This window comes from Lutra lutra, chromosome 8, assembly GCF_902655055.1.
Source record: "Lutra lutra chromosome 8, mLutLut1.2, whole genome shotgun sequence".
NCBI lineage: Eukaryota > Metazoa > Chordata > Mammalia > Carnivora > Mustelidae > Lutra > Lutra lutra.
In genome coordinates, this window is record NC_062285.1 from 103,100,571 (window position 1) to 103,116,595 (window position 16,025).

General features: G+C 40.2%; 1 long non-coding RNA gene across 1 annotated transcript in view; it reads left to right on the forward strand.

The window, feature by feature from the left end:
- The window catches only part of LOC125107792 (uncharacterized), a 113,527-nt gene that overhangs the window by 76,937 nt on the left and 20,565 nt on the right, over positions 1-16,025 (forward strand). The gene's annotated exons all lie outside the window — the stretch shown is intronic.

A 16,025-nucleotide genomic window follows, 5' to 3' on the forward strand; every position in this document is an offset into this window, starting at 1 on the left:
TTTGTGGAAGTTTCATGGGCTCATTTTTAGGTTTTCTATTCTGCTTTAGTAATCTATGTGTCTTTCTTTGTGCCAGTACCATACTGTTTTGATCACTACAGCTTTGAGCTTGAAGCCTGTAATTGTGGTGAAATATAATATAAAATTTGCTATCTTAACACATTTTTAAGTGTATGGTCAATAGTGTTAAGCATATTCCCATTACTGTGTAACAGATCTCTATGACTGTTTTATCATGCAAAACAGAAATGCCTATACTTACTAAACAACTACCCATTTCCCCTTTCCTCCCAGCTCCTGGTAACCACCATTTTACTTTCTGATTCTGTGAATTTGACTACTTTAGATCCCTCATATAAGTGGGGTTGTACAGTATTTGTCTTTATTTACTTATTTATTATTTTGATTAAAATATACTGTATTATTTGCCCCATGGGTACAAGTCTGTGAATCATCAGGCTTACACACTTCACAGCACTCACCATTTCACATACCCTCCCCAATGTCCATAATCCAACCACCCTCTCCATACCCCTCCTCCCCACAGCAACCCTCAGTTTGTTTTGTGAGATTAAAAGTCTCTTATGGTTTGTCTCCCTCCTGATCCCATCTTGCTTCATTTTTTCCCTTCTGTACCCCCCAAGCCCCCCACTCTGCCTCTCAAGTTCCTCATATCAGAGATCATATGATAATTGTCTTTCTCTGATTGACTTATTTCATTCAGTATAATACCCTGTAGTTCCATCCACATCGTTGCAAATGGCAAGATATCATTTCTTTTTTTTTTTTTTATAAATTTTATTTTTTTTAAACATATAATATATTTTTATCCCCAGGGGTACAGGTCTGTGAATTGCCAAGTTTACACATTTCACAGCACTCACCATAGCACATACCCTCCCCAGTGTCCATAACCCCACCCCCCCCAACCCCCCTCCCCCATCAACCCTCAGTTTGTTTTGTGAGATTAAGAGTCACTTATGGTTTGTCTCCCTCCCAATCCCATCTTGTTTCATTTACTCTTCTCCTACCCCCTTAACCCCCCATGTTGCATCTCTACTTCCTCATATCAGGGAGATCATATGATAGTTGTCTTTCTCCGATTGACTTATTTCGCTAAGCATGATACCCTCTCGTTCCATCCACGTCGTCGCAAATGGCAAGATTTCATTTCTTTTGATGGCTGCATAGTATTCCATTGTGTATATATACCACATCTTCTTTATCCATTCGTCTGTTGATGGACATCTAGGTTCTTTCCATAGTTTGGCTATTGTAGACATTGCTGCTATAAACATTCGGGTGCACGTGCCCCTTCAGATCACTACGTTTGTATCTTTAGGGTAAATACCCAGTAGTGCGATTGCTGGGTTATAGGGTAGTTCTATTTTCGACATTTTGAGGAACCTCCATGCTGTTTTCCAGAGTGGTTGCACCAGCTTGCATTCCCACCAACAGTGTAGGAGGGTTCCCCTTTCTCTGCATCCTCACCAGCATCTGTCCTTTCCTGACTTGTTCATTTTAGCCATTCTGACTGGTGTGAGGTGGTATCTCATTGTGGTTTTGATTTGTATTTCCCTGATGCCGAGTGATATGGAGCACTTTTTCATGTGTCTGTTGGCCATCTGGATGTCTTCTTTGCAGAAATGTCTGTTCATGTCCTTTGCCCATTTCTTGATTGGATTATTTGTTCTTTGGGTGTTGAGTTTGCTAAGTTCTTTATAGATTTTGGACACTAGCCCTTTATCTGATATGTCGTTTGCAAATATCTTCTCCCATTCTGTCAGTTGTCTTTTGGTTTTGTTCACTGTTTCCTTTGCTGTGCAAAAGCTTTTGATCTTGATAAAATCCCAATAGTTCATTTTTGCCCTTGCTTCCCTTGCCTTTGGCGATGTTCCTAGGAAGAAGTTGCTGCGGCTGAGGTCGAAGAGGTTGCTGCTTTTGTTCTCCTCAAGGATTTTGATGGATTCCTTTCTCACATTGAGGTCCTTCATCCATTTTGAGTCTATTTTCATGTGTGGTGTAAGGAAATGATCCAATTTCATTTTTCTGCATGTGGCTGTCCAATTTTCCCAACACCACTTATTGAAGAGGTTGTCTTTTTTCCATTGGACATTCTTTCCTGCTTTGTCAAAGATTAGTTGACCATAGAGTTGAGGGTCTATTTCTGGGCTCTCTATTCTGTTCCATTGATCTATGTGTCTGTTTTTGTGCCAGTACCATACAGTCTTGATGATGACAGCTTTGTAATAGAGCTTGAAGTCCAGAATTGTGATGCCACCAACTTTGGCTTTCTTTTTCAATATTCCTTTGGCTATTTGAGGTCTTTTCTGGTTTCATATAAGTTTTAGGATTATTTGTTCCGTTTCTTTGAAAAAAATTGATGGTATTATGATAAGGATTCCATTAAATGTATAGACTGCTTTAGGTAGCATAGACATTTTCACAATATTTGTTCTTCCAATCCAGTAGCATGGAATGTTTTTTCCATTTCTTTGTGTCTTCCACCATTTCTTTCATGAGTACTTTATGTTTTCTGAGTACAGATTCTTTGCCTCTTAGGTTAGGTTTATACCTAGGTATCTTATTGTTTTGGGTGCAATTGTAAATAGGATTGACTCCTTAATTTCTCTTTTTTCTATCTTGCTGTTGGTATATAGCAATGCAACTGAGGGGCACCTGGGTGGCTCAGTGGGTTAAGCCTCTGCCTTTGGCTCAGGTCATGATCTCAGAGTCCTGGGATAGAGCCCCTCATTGGGCTCTCTGTTGGCAGGGAGCCTGCTTCCCCCCCCCCCTCTGCCTGCCTCTCTGCCTGCTTGTGATTTCTCTCTCTCTCTGTCAAATATATAAATAAAATCTTTAAAAAAAAAAAAGAAATGCAGCTGATATCTGTGCATTGATTTTATATCCTGGCACTTACTGAATTCCTATATGAGTTCTAGCACTTTTGGAGTGGAGTCTTTTGGGTTTTCCACATAAAGTATCATATCATCTGCAAAGAGTGAAGTTTGACTTCTTCTTTGCAGATTCAGATGCCTTTTATTTCTTTTTGTTGTCTGATTGCTGAGACTAGGACTTCTAATACTATGTTGAATAGCAGTGGTGATAGTGGACAGCCCTGCTGTGTTCCTGAACTTAGCAGAAGAACTCTCAGTTTTTCCCCATTGAGAATGATATTGGCTGTGGTTTTTTCATAGATGGCTTTGATGATATTGAGGTATACCTTCTGTCCCTACATTGTGAAGAGTTTTAATCAAGAAAGGATGCTGTACTTTGTCAAATGCTTTTTCAGCATCTATTGAGAGTGTCATATGGTTCTTGTCCTTTCTTTGACTAATGTAGTGTATGTCATTGATTCATTTGTGGATGTTGAACCAACCTTGTAGCCCAGGAATAAATTCAGCTTGGTCGTGGTGAATAATCCTTTTAATGTACTGTTGGATCCTATTGACTAGTATTTTGGTGAGAATTTTCAAATATATGTTCATCAAGGATATTGGTCTGTAATTCTGTTTTTTGATGGGGTCTTTGTCTGGTTTTGGTATCAAGGAAATGCTGACCTCATAAAATGAGTTTGGCAGTTTTCCTTCCATTCTATTGGAAGTTTTCCTTCTATTCTAATTTTTGGGAGAATAGGTATTATTTCTTCTTTAAATGTTTGGTAGAATTCCCCTGGGAAACCATCTGGCCCCAGGGTTTTGTTTTTTGGGAGATTTTTGATGACTGCTTCAAACTCCTTACTGGTTATGGGTCTCTTCAGGTTTTCTCTTTTTCCCTGGTTCAGTTTTGGTAGTTTATATGTCTCTAGGAATGCATCCATTTCTTCCAGATTGTCAAATTTGCTGGTTTATAGTTGCACATAGTATGTTCTTATAATGGTTTTTATTTCTTTGGTGTTGGTTGTGATCTCTCCTGTATCATTCATGATTTTATTAATTTGGGTCCTTTCTCTTTTCTTTTGGATAACTCTGGCCAGGGGTTTATCAATCTTATTAATTCTTTCAAAAAACTAGCTCCTGGGTTCATTGATTTGTTCTATTGTTCTTTTGGCTCCTAGTTCATTGATTTCTGCTCTGATATTTATGATTTCTCCTCTCCTGCTGGGTTTAGGCTTTCTTTGCTATTCTTTCTGTAGCTCACTTAGGTGTAAGGTTAGGTTGTGTACTTGAGACCTTTCTTGTTTCTTGAGAAAGGCTTGTATTGCTGTATACATTCCTCTCAGGACTGCCTTTGCTGTGTCCCAAAGATTTTCAACAGTTATGTTTTTATTTTCATTTGTTTCCAAGATTTTTTTCAATTCTTCTTTAATTTCCTGGTTGACACATCATTCTTTAGTAGGATGCTCTTTCGCTTCCATGTATTTGAGTTTTTCCAACTTTCCTCTTGTGATAGAGTTCTAGCTTAAGAGCATTGCAGTCTGGAAACATGCAAGGAATGATCCCAGTCTGTTGGTACCAATTGAGTCCTGATTTGTGACCTAGCATGTGTTCTATTCTGGAGAATGTTTCATGTGCACTAGAGAAGATTGTGTGTTTCTGTTGCTTTGGGAGGGAATGTTCTGAATATATCTGTGATGTCTGTCTGGTCTAGTGTGTCATTTAATGCCTTTATTTCCTTGTTCATCTTTTGCTTGGATGATCTGTCCATTTCACTGAGGGGGGTGTAAAAGTTTCTTACTATTATTGTATTATTGTCGATGAGTTTCTTTGATTTTGTTATTAGTTTATATACTTGGCTGCTCCCATGTTAGGGGCACAGGTATTTTAAATTGTTAGATCTTCTTGTTGGACAGGCCCTTTGAGTATGATATAGTTTCCTTCCTCATCTCTTATTATAGTCTTTGGCTTAAAATCTAATTGATCTGATATAAGGATTGCCACCCCAGGTTTCTTTGGATGTCCATTAGCATGGTAAGTTGTTTTCCACCCCCTCACTTTCAGTCTGGAGGTGTCTTTGGGTCTAAAATGAGTTTCTTGTAGACTGTTGTAGACTTCTTATAGCATTTTGATGGTCTTGTTTTTTTATCCATTCTGATACCCTGTGTCTTTTGGTTGGGGCATTTAGGCCATTTATATTCAGGGTAACTATTGAAAGATAGGAATTTAGTGTCATTGTATTGTGTGTAATGTGACTGGTACTGTAGATTGTCTTTGTTCCTTTCTGGGCTATTACTTTTAGGCTCTGTCTTTGCTTAGAGGACCCCTTTCAATATTTCCTATATGGCTGGTTTGGTGTTTGCACATTCTTTTAATTTTTGTTTGTCCTGGAAATTTTTTCTCTCACCTTCTATTTTCAATGACAGCCTCGCTGGATATAGTATTCTTGGCTGCATATTTTTCTCATTTAGTGCTCTGAATATATCATGCCAGTTCTTTCTGGCCTGCCCGGTCTCTGTGGATAGGTTTTCTGCCAGTCTAATATTTCTACCATTATATGTTACAGACCTCTTGTCCTGAGCTGCATGCAGGATTTTCTCTTTGTCACTGAGACTTGTAAGTTTTACTATTAGATGACAGGGTGTGGACCTATTTTTATTATTTTGAGTGGGTTTCTCTGTGTCTCCTGGATTTTGATGCTTGTTCCCATCACCAAATTGGGAAATTCTCCATTATAATTTGTTCCAATATACCTTCTGCCCCTCTCTCTCTTTCTTCTTTTTCTGGAATATCAATTATTCTAATATTGTTTTGTCTTATGGTATCACTTATCTCTTGAATTCTCCCCTCATGGTTCAGTAGTTGTTTGTCTCTCTTTTGCTCAACTTCTTTATTCCCCATCGTTTGACCTCCTATATCACTAATTCTCTCTTCTGCTTAATTTATCCTAGCAGTAAAAGCCTCCATTCTTTTTTTTTTTCTTTAAAGATTTTTATGTATTTGACAGATAGAGATCACAAGTGTGCAGAGAGGCAGGCAGAGAGAGAGGGGGAAGCAGACTCCCTGCCAAGCAGAGAGCCCGATGTGGGGCTTGATCCCAGGACTCTGGGATCATGACCTGTGCTGAAGGCAGAGGCTTTAACCCACTGAGCCACCCAGGCACCCCAAGAGCCTCCATTCTTGATTTCACCTCATTAATTCCTTTTTTGATCAGTTTTGTTAGATTTTTGTTCTTTTTTTCCTCCAGAAAGGGATTTTATATCTCCAGGCAGGGTTTCTCTAATATCCTCCATGCCTTTTTCAAGCCCAGCTAGTACCTTGAGAATCATCATTCTGAACTCTAGATCTCGCATATTACTGATGTCTGTATTGATTAGGTCCCTAGCCATTGGTACTGCCTCTCTTTCTTTTTTTTTTTGTGGTGAGTTTTTCCACCTTGTCATTTCATTCAGATGAGAATATAGGAATGAGGGGTGTCTGGGTGACTCAGTGGGTTAAAGCCTCTGCCTTTGCCTCAGGTCATGATCCCAGGGTCCTGGGATTGAACCCTGCATTGGGCTCTCTGCTTAGCAGGGAGCCTGCTTCCCCTCCTCTCTCTGCCTGCCTCACTGCCAACTTGTGATCTCTGTCTGTCAAATAAATAAATAAAATCTTAAAAAAAAAAAAGAATATATGAACGAGAGAATAAAATTCTAAAAGGGTGGGAAAGACCCCAGAAAAATGTACACTAACCAAATCAGAGGAGACCCCAAACCAGGGGGAGAAGAAAGGCACTAAAAAGAAATTTAAAAATATATACATTTTTAAATATATATATGAATATATATACATATATATGTATATATATGTACACACACATATGTGTGTGTTTTAAACCAGTCTAATATATATTAGACTGGTGAATAGAACAGAGCCATCCATTTGCTTTTGGGTGTATTTTGGTCTCTTAGAGGAAACTGCCTACCAAAATTTTAAAGAAAGAAAAACTTATATATATACAAAAATAAGGGTAAACACGATGAAGGGATGGAATATGACTGTAAAGATGAAAATTTTAAAAAATTCTAAAAAAGGAATTGATATGGTAAGTTGATTGGAAAAAGAAAGAAGGAAAAAAAAAGGAGGGAGAGACAATGTGCTCGGGCTGGAGACTAGAACAAATCCCTGTGCTAGATTTAAGGTATATTTTGATCTATTAGAAGAAATTGTATCCCAAAATTTCTTAGGAAAAAAAACTCCTGTATGTATATAAAAAATAAGGTTAATATGGTTAAATAAGGTTAAATATGATGAAGGATAAAATATGACTATCATAGTGAAGGTTGAAAAAAAAATTTAGAAAGGTATTGTTAAGATAAACTAGTTAAAACATGTTAAAAGAGGAAAGAGGAAAGTTTACAAAATTAGAATAAGAAAAATATAAAATTTTTTAAAAAATTTTTTATTTCTTTTCAGCGTAACAGTATTCATTGTTTTTGCACCACACCCAGTGCTCCATGCAATCCGTGCCCTCTCCAATACCCACCACCTGGTGCCCCCAACCTCCCACCCCCCGCCCCTTCAAAACCCTCAGATTGTTTTTCAGAGTCCATAGTCTCTCATGGTTCACCTTCCCTTCCAATTTCCCTCAACTCCCTTCTCCTCTCCATCTCCCCTTGTCCTCCATGCTAAGAAAAAAATAAAATTAAAAAATTTTAATTTAACTTTGCAAGACTAAAGGATCATGGGGAAATAGCCATGAATTCCATGCATTGCTCTCCCCTATCTCTTGAATTCTGCTCTCTTGATCAGTGAGTTTGGTCTTGGCTGGATGTTCTTGCTGATCTTCTGGGGGAGGGGCCTGTTGTACTGGTTCCCAAATGTCTTTGACTGAGGCGGAATTGCACCACCCTTGCCAGGGGCCCGGCTAAGTAATCTGCTTGGGTTCGGTCTTGGGAGTTTTTGTTCCCTGAACGCTTTCCGTAGAGCTCTGGAGGATGGAATGAAAATGGCAGCCTCCCAATCTCTGGCCTGGAGGAGCTGAATGCTTGGGGTCCCTACTCCTCAGTGTACCCTCAGAGAAAAGGGGTTAATCCCTCCCTTCTCCTTGGTCTCCAGCTGCACTCCAAGCTCACCCAGCCTGCGACCAAGCATTTCTGTCTCTGACACACAGCTCCATTTGGAGTCTCCGAACCCAGCAATTCCTCCCTCCAGAGAAGGAAGTTGAGTCTCCCTGGATCTGCCACTTGTGTGGTCCCTGCTCCAAGAGCAGTGGCCTGACAATGCTGCAGATCACATTTTAAGGTATCCCCGTGCTGAGCACTCACTCCTTCACTCCATTTCTGTAGCCGGCTTCCCCGCTGTGATACCTGCAAGCTTTGCTACACTCAGACACCCCTGATCCTTCTGTGACCCCATGGGTCCTGAGACCACACTGTCCCTGCAAAGACTGCACTCCTTCTTAGCCTCTGGAGCAATGTGCCTCCGAGGAGCAGACTTCTAAAGGTTTGGATTTTGTGCTGCACTACTCCACGGCTTGCCAGCAGCCAGCCCCACACCCAGTGCTCTATCTTCCCATGGTCTATCTTCCTGTTGCTTCGGATTCACTTCTCCGCATAGCCTACCTTTCAGAAAGTGGTTGATTTTCTGTTCCTAGAATTGCTGCTCTTCTTCTTGTTGATCTCCCTTTGAGTTTGTAGTTTGTTTGGAATGGTTTGATAACTATCTAGCTGAGCTCCTGGGACCTGATGTCATTTCAGTCCACTAGTCCTCTGCCATCTTGTCTCTTTCCCAGTATTTGTCTTTTTAAGAAGAATGTAGATTTTGAGCTGTGTCTTTAAAGATCGGTGAATAGGTAGAGATGAAAGGGTGTACATAGGTAAATGGATTAGTATAGAGTGAAAAGGTATATTTCCTTAACCTGTACGGAGATTCATAGAAGCTGAGGTATGTTCCTTATTTATTTGCTTTGAGGCATTCCCCTTAGGTTATGGATATTTTGGCTGCTGTTCCCTATGTATATTTATATCTGAATTTACCTGTGGTTCTCAACTCAGAGAATCCTGGACATTAGTTATATAGACTCATCAATGTAAATTTTGGTCCAGAGGATAAGAGGATTGCGATCTAAAAGCATGGACACTTGGATTCATTGTTTTTATTTTAACTATGATAGAATGGATATTTACATTTACATTACAAAGGGGTTTTTTTATTTGCTTGTTCTTTAAAGAACCAACCCATTAAGATAGGAAATCTAAATACAGGTTTTTGTAATAATGAACACAGTTACATGGATAACAAATTTCAACACCTGTTTTACTGTTGTGTTGCTCTTTTAATCAACAATTCTCTATCATTAGGGACTGGTAAATATTTTTTTTAACCTATGGTTTGCAAGAGACAAGGCTGTGACACAGTCCTGAGCCTGTTAGATGCAATCTTCTTGAGTTTTGTGCTTAATCTTACCAGACAGATCACATGACTCTCCTTCATATTTGGATAGTGCTAGACCTCACATAAAGGACCACCACAAGTCCATGTGGTACTGTAGCCTGAACTAGGAACAGGGCCTTATCTTCAAGACATATAACTTCTATCTGATGGAATATTGTCTTGATAAATATCTGCTATCTGCTAGAACATTATAATAATTTGGTTAACCAAATGAACAGTGGCCTGTAGGGTTGTGTAGTATACAGCATGCCCAACTCTAGGTAAGAATCTTTCAAAAGGGGTGCCTGGGTGGCTCAGTGGGTTAAGCTGCTGCCTTCAGCTCAGGTCATGATCTCAGGGTCCTGGGATCGAGTCCCGCATCGGGCTCTCTGCTTAGCGAGGAGCCTGTTTCCCTCTCTCTGCCTGCCTCTCTGCCTACTTGTGATCTCTCTCTCTCTGTCAAATTAATAAATAAAAAATCTTTAAAAAAAAAAAAGAATCTTTCAAAAGCACAAAGGTATTCAACAGAAAATGGAGCAGTGTAGCTGGGTCACTTTCTGTGAAGGCATAGGAATTAACAGGCACGGATTTTGCCATGTAGATGTGTCAGAGTGCAAACAAGATGGAAACCCAGAACTTGGGTCTCAATATTATGAGATAGGTAGAAAATGAAATACCAAATTGGAGGAGTGGGAAGTTGGGTTTGTCAAAAGTCAGAACTTAGGTGGAAAGTGGAATGCATGTACGAGGATTTTTGGGTAAGAAACGCAGGCATTTGAAATAGTTTTTTATAGAATTACAATGCCAGTTTGCACAGGGATGTGTAGTTAACTTAAAGGAGCAAGAATAGGGCAGATTCCAGGTTATATTCTCAGTAGTAATGAAAGTAGCTGACATTTATGCAGTGCTTCAGAATTTATAAGACATTATTAATACATGGTATCCTATTTTGATATTTTTGAGTACCTTTTAGGACAAGAGAACTACTATTTATCACAATTTTATAAATAAGTATTGATAAGTTTACATGACTTGTTCAAGTTCATATATACGATAAAGCTAAATATTTTAAAGATTTTATTATTTATTTGAGACAGAAAGAAAAAGAGAGAATGATCAGGGGGAGGGGCAGAGGGGAAAAGAGAATCTCTCAACCAGGCTTTGTGCTGAGTACTGAGTCCCATGTGGGGTTCGATCTTATCACCCTGAGATCATGACCCGAGCTGAAACCAAGAGTTGGATGTTTAACTGACTGAGCCACCCAGGAATCCCAGTAAAGCTAAATTTTTAAATCAAATACTTCTGAGTCCATGATATTTTTAAATATACCATGCTTTATCATTTTTTTCTGATAAACTTCCACCAAAGTATCCTGGTTAACTGTTCCTTAGACTTCCACTGCAAGTCAACAAATTATTTCCTTTTATTTCTGTGCACAAAATACACACTCCATTCCTAGCCACATTACCAGATGGTAGAAAATGATGTTGACCACTCCCAGGCCTGGGCTGTAATGCAATACTTGTCCCCCTCTCTCTTACTGTCTTAATGTCAATACCCATGGCAGCCTGAGAAACCACAGGTTGAAAATGGGAGAGTCTCCATCAACTTGAGTATTTGAATAATATTTGAAAAGAGCCCTTTCTCCTCCAAGAGATCATTTCTATGGAATTTACTGAGCAAGAAGTAAACTTCTATTAAGTTAAGCCCCTGAGCATTTGGGTTTCATCTAATTCTTACAGCAGCCAATGTTACCTTAGTAATGTACTCTCTTTACATTATTTACATGTAGCCTCTACTACGTAAGCATTTCTCTCTTAGTTGCTTATCTGTGACTGAAGTTATTTGGGGTAGGTGCCCACCTTTTTGTTTAAGACTGCTTTTATACCATTACTTCCATTTCCTCTTTAATCCCTCTGGTCATTGAAGCACATGGAATTAGGCTATATACTTTGCATCCCCCCCTTTTTTTTTTTTACAGTGATCTCCTTCCTCCCCACCATGCCCCCCGTGCATTATAGATTTTAACCATTAGTTTGCTAAATTTCTCATCATCACTATTTCTGTTTATTTTTTGACCACCTCTTCTTACCTCGCCTGTCCACTTACTCTAGTGTAAGTAAGTGAGAGTGCTCCACTCCTGTAATTCTTGGATGCCATTGGGAATCCCAGTCTACTCACTTTACTGTTATCTCACTATACAACATCCATCTTTACCTGGTTAAAATTTCTAAGTCTATTGTTAAATAATATCCATGTATACATAGTCAGCTTCTTTGACCCACTCCTCATACTGTTTTTGTCTGGGAGAATTCCCGCCTTGAGTAAATTTGGCTTTGTTACTATTCCATCACTGAGTCAATACAACTGAGTGTAGCTGGAAGAAAGTGTAACAGTGCTTACTAGGCTAACTTTAAATTTATGATAACAAACCTCAACTGGATTTGGTGTCTGGCCCCCCTTTACTTTCCACATATGCTTTTTCCAGTGATTCCATCCAGGTCTATAGCTTTAAATGTCATATGTGATTAACTCCCAAATGTGTATACCTAGCCTTAACTCTTCCTACATAATCCACACCTGGATACCCTATTCTCTATGTGTCAACATAACAGGCATTTCAAATAGCTCAGCAGCCATGGAGACCGGAATGTAGGCTTTGTTCAATTTCCCAGCCATTCCTGCAATACTGGCAAAGGAAAAAACAACAACTAATATTTAATCAGTGCTTACTTTGCACTGGGTCCCTTACACATAAAAATGATCTAATCCTCACAGAAAATCTATTAGGTAATACCATAATTATCATCTCTGCTTCAGAGAAGAGGAAACTGAGGTTCAGAGCCCAAATGGCAGAGTCGGTACTTAAATCAACTAAGCAGAAGTTAGCAGACTTTTGTTGTAAAGGGCCAGACAGTAAATATTTTCAGCTTTGTGGACCATACTGTCTCTGTTACAACAAATCAGCTCTGCTCTTTTAGTGTGAAAGCTGTCACAAAGAATGTATAAGTGATAGGCTACATTTGACTTAACACGTGGTAGACTGGCAACCCCAGCTTTAAACCGTTATTGCTGTATTACTTGGGTAAAAGGAATGGTCGAACAAACAAATGGACCAATGAATGAATGAATGACACCCTCTTTGGCACCAGCCCTCCCCTGCTTTGTTTCCCCCAGTTCTCTCATGAATATTCATGAGACTGCTAGAGAGTCATGTCATTGGCAAGGGGAAGAACACCACAATCGCTCTTCAGGGCTGAGTGAGGAGCACAAAGGGAAAAATCTTACAAGAGTAGTGTTTTGTTCCTACGGTGGGTTAGGTGAGCAATGGTTCTAGCTCCCTGAGGCTCTCTTTGGATGGCTGAGAGATCTAAATCAGGGAATATGTTCCCTCTAGGATGGAGTCCTACTCTTTCTCACCAGAAGCTTCATGATCTGTTCCAAGTGTCCAGTGTCCTTATGCTCTATTCTTACCCCCTCCAGCAACCCAGGAGACCTTGAGGATTTGGAACATGCAGGTTCCCTCTCTCTTTTAGGTCCGTGTGTATCCTGTCCCTTTTGCCTGGTAAACTAACTGCCTCACTTCAATGGCCAGGCTCACCAATTATTTGTTCTTTAGAACTCGGCTGGGATGCGATTTGTCTCCTGGAAGTTGTTCTAAACACTCCAAGACAAGTGGTTGCCCTTGCTCTGCATCTAATAATCTCATGCTTGTTTCAACAGCAATTTTTAATCACTCTGTATAGAAATTGTTCTTTTGCTAGTCTGTCTTCCTAACACTGCCAGTGTTTTGCAAGTGGGCACCATCTCTTACCCATTGTTTTAAGTCCAGCACATAATACAGTGCCTGGTCCAGAGAGCACCTCAGTAAATTTCTGTTGAGTGAGTGATGCACATCAGATTTTTCTTAGGAGTGGCTGAGAGCAGCTTTATTGGTATGGTGTTTAGTAAAGCTTGTTCCTGCTCTCTTGATATCAAGTGGTTGGAGCAATGCTCTCTGGGCCTTAGCTCAGCAGAGTGGGTAAATGACTGTGACTACTTCTAGCCGGAAAGCCACATGTGTAACATTCATCTCTCAAGAGTATTAACTGCTCAGAAAAGCAGGGCTTAGGCTGGGTGATGGACACTGGGGAGGGTACGTGCTATGGTGAGTGCTGTGAATTGTGGAAGACTGAAGAATCACAGACCTGTACCCCTGAAGCAAATAATACATTATATGTTAATTCTAAAAATTTTAAAACAAAAAAGAAGAGAGAAGAAAAGCAGGGTTTAGAAAATAAGGTTGTGTGGCTGGCTGTAATCCTAGAAGTATTTAGTCAATGGCTGTGCATGTAGTGGAAAAAGCTTGACCTTGGAGTCAGGCTAATTTAGGTTCACATATCATCTTTTCCACTTTTAAACTTCCTTGAAGTTCAGTTTCTTGATCTACAAAATAAGGATAAAAATATATGTCCTGCAAGGTTTCAGCAATGTGGGAAAGGGATTAAAGAGAATATGCCCAGTACAATATCATCTGGTAGATTCTAATCACACATGGTAGCTGTAGCTGTGAAATGCTGTCATAATTCTTTGAAAACCACCTTAGAGAACTGCGGGGTCTAGGGTTGCTTACAAAACCCAAACAGGCTGTCTTGAGTTCAATGACAACACCTACTTACATCATAATGGCAACTTCAGATGGGAATTGTCTGCACTATTGGGTCTCCCATCCCTAGTAAGATTGAAGTAAATGTAAGAGGCTCTGAAGTTCCTATAAATACACTTAACTCTTGGCCCCTTGAAACAAAGCATGTCAACCTATGCACGTGTGAGTGCACATGTGAACACACACACACACAGCATTTCTATTTTTGTTATTAGTTTGCCATTTGTTAAGCGTATGAGACATGAGAAACATTCCTAAGTTAGATAATATTTTCTTCAACAAAATAACACTAGGGTAAGGGCTCGGACTGAAATTTAGCCAGAAGGTAATTGGTCGACAAAAGAGTTAATCACTGCAGAGGAGAGTGTTTGAGCAAGGATATAACTTTGCTGGTGGTTAGCTGTAAAGCTGGCGAGAAAAGCCTTACAGGTGTTTTCCACGGCTTCCAGTTTCCCTAATGTCTGGGTGCTGCAAAGAGGTTTTTCCTCTGCCAGCGCATTTAGTTTACAAGATGATCCTCACATAAAACACAGTGGTTACATTCATGAGAACATATGCAAAATTAAACCACTGACCCAGTAATCAAATAAAACTTCCCATAAATTATTGAGCATGTTCTTTGCTCTTCTTAAAGCAAACAGACCCTTTGTCCCTGAATTTTCCAAATAAAAGCTCTTGCAACAAACAGGAGATTCATGGGTCCAGAATAGGGTGCAAGTAACAGAACTGTGGCCTCCCAGTGAGCTCAAAGGCCTCCCTCTGCTTCCTGGCCACGGGTTCTTGTGCCTGGCTCTATTTACACAGGCCGGCCATGGAAGGCCGCACCTTGGGACGTTAGTTGGTAAATCAGAACCCTGGATAAATTGGACATAAGGTCTCACAATGTCTTGGATATCACCCAGACAGGCCTCAGGTAGAATCTGCTCCATATGGTGACTTATGTTAGGCAGATAAAATGCCTTATTTGGCATCAACAGGAGCCTCTGTGTTTCTTCGTGGGCAGCACAAATCAAGAACACACATGATAGCGGATCCTCTATTATGTGTGATACTGTGGAGGAAGAGAGAATGGGAATATAAAACCTACAGAAGGTTTTTAATAGTTTTTTTTTTTAAATATTTATTTATTTATTTATTGGAGAGAGAGAGAGAGAAAGGGAAAGAGCATGAGAGGGGTAAGGGTCAGAGGGAGAAGCAGACTCCCTGCTGAGCAGGGAGCCTGATGTGGGACTCGACCCCTGGACGCCAGGATCATGACCTGAGCTGAAGGCAGATGGTCAACCAACTGAGCCACCCAGGTGCCCCTTAATAGGTTTTTAATAGGTGAGTATAGATGTATTTAATAGGTTATCCTGCCCACCAACCATACATAAACTCTAACACATGGCAAAATCTTGGGATTTTACCATTCTGGTCATCTTTGGAGAGTTTCTCTGGTTGTTGTTTATCATGCTTGTTATTATCAATCATCTAATGAGCTAGCTGTGAGGCACCGTGGCCGGAACTGTGGAGGATGCCAAGGAGGAAGTAGGAGACATAGTCCTTGCTGGAGATGACATGCCCACCCAGTCATGGTCATAGCTGCCTGGGGATGGCCTTCACGTGAGAGAGGGAGTGCATGGGTCTCCGGAACTCAGATTAATTTGGGAATTCTAAATAAACCTCCAGAAATTCTGTTTATACAGGACACACAGTCTCTTTGGAGGACTGTCTAGGGAAAAGGGAGGCTTTGGCCCTGGTGAGTCAGGGTTCCAAGCCCTTGCTTATTCCTGCAGTTGGTGAATGAAAGCCAAGGTGAAAAGTTACCTACAGTGTAAGGCCGTATATCAGGTTGTACAGGTGTGTCCACATGGGGCACCCAGCTGCAGAGTACATTCTGGTAGTTGCTCTCAGGCAGATCCTGTTGGTGGAGGACTGGCCTATTGCAAACTATGCTGTGATTCTGTGAGTCCTTCCCAGGTTGTCCCAGGGCTGCCTCCTCCTACATTTGATATTCCTTAACATTTCCTATAACACTCAAAAGGAGGTGGAGTCATTCAGATGCTTTTTGTGGCAGGGAACTGATGCGCTCAGGTACAATGGGAGAATTT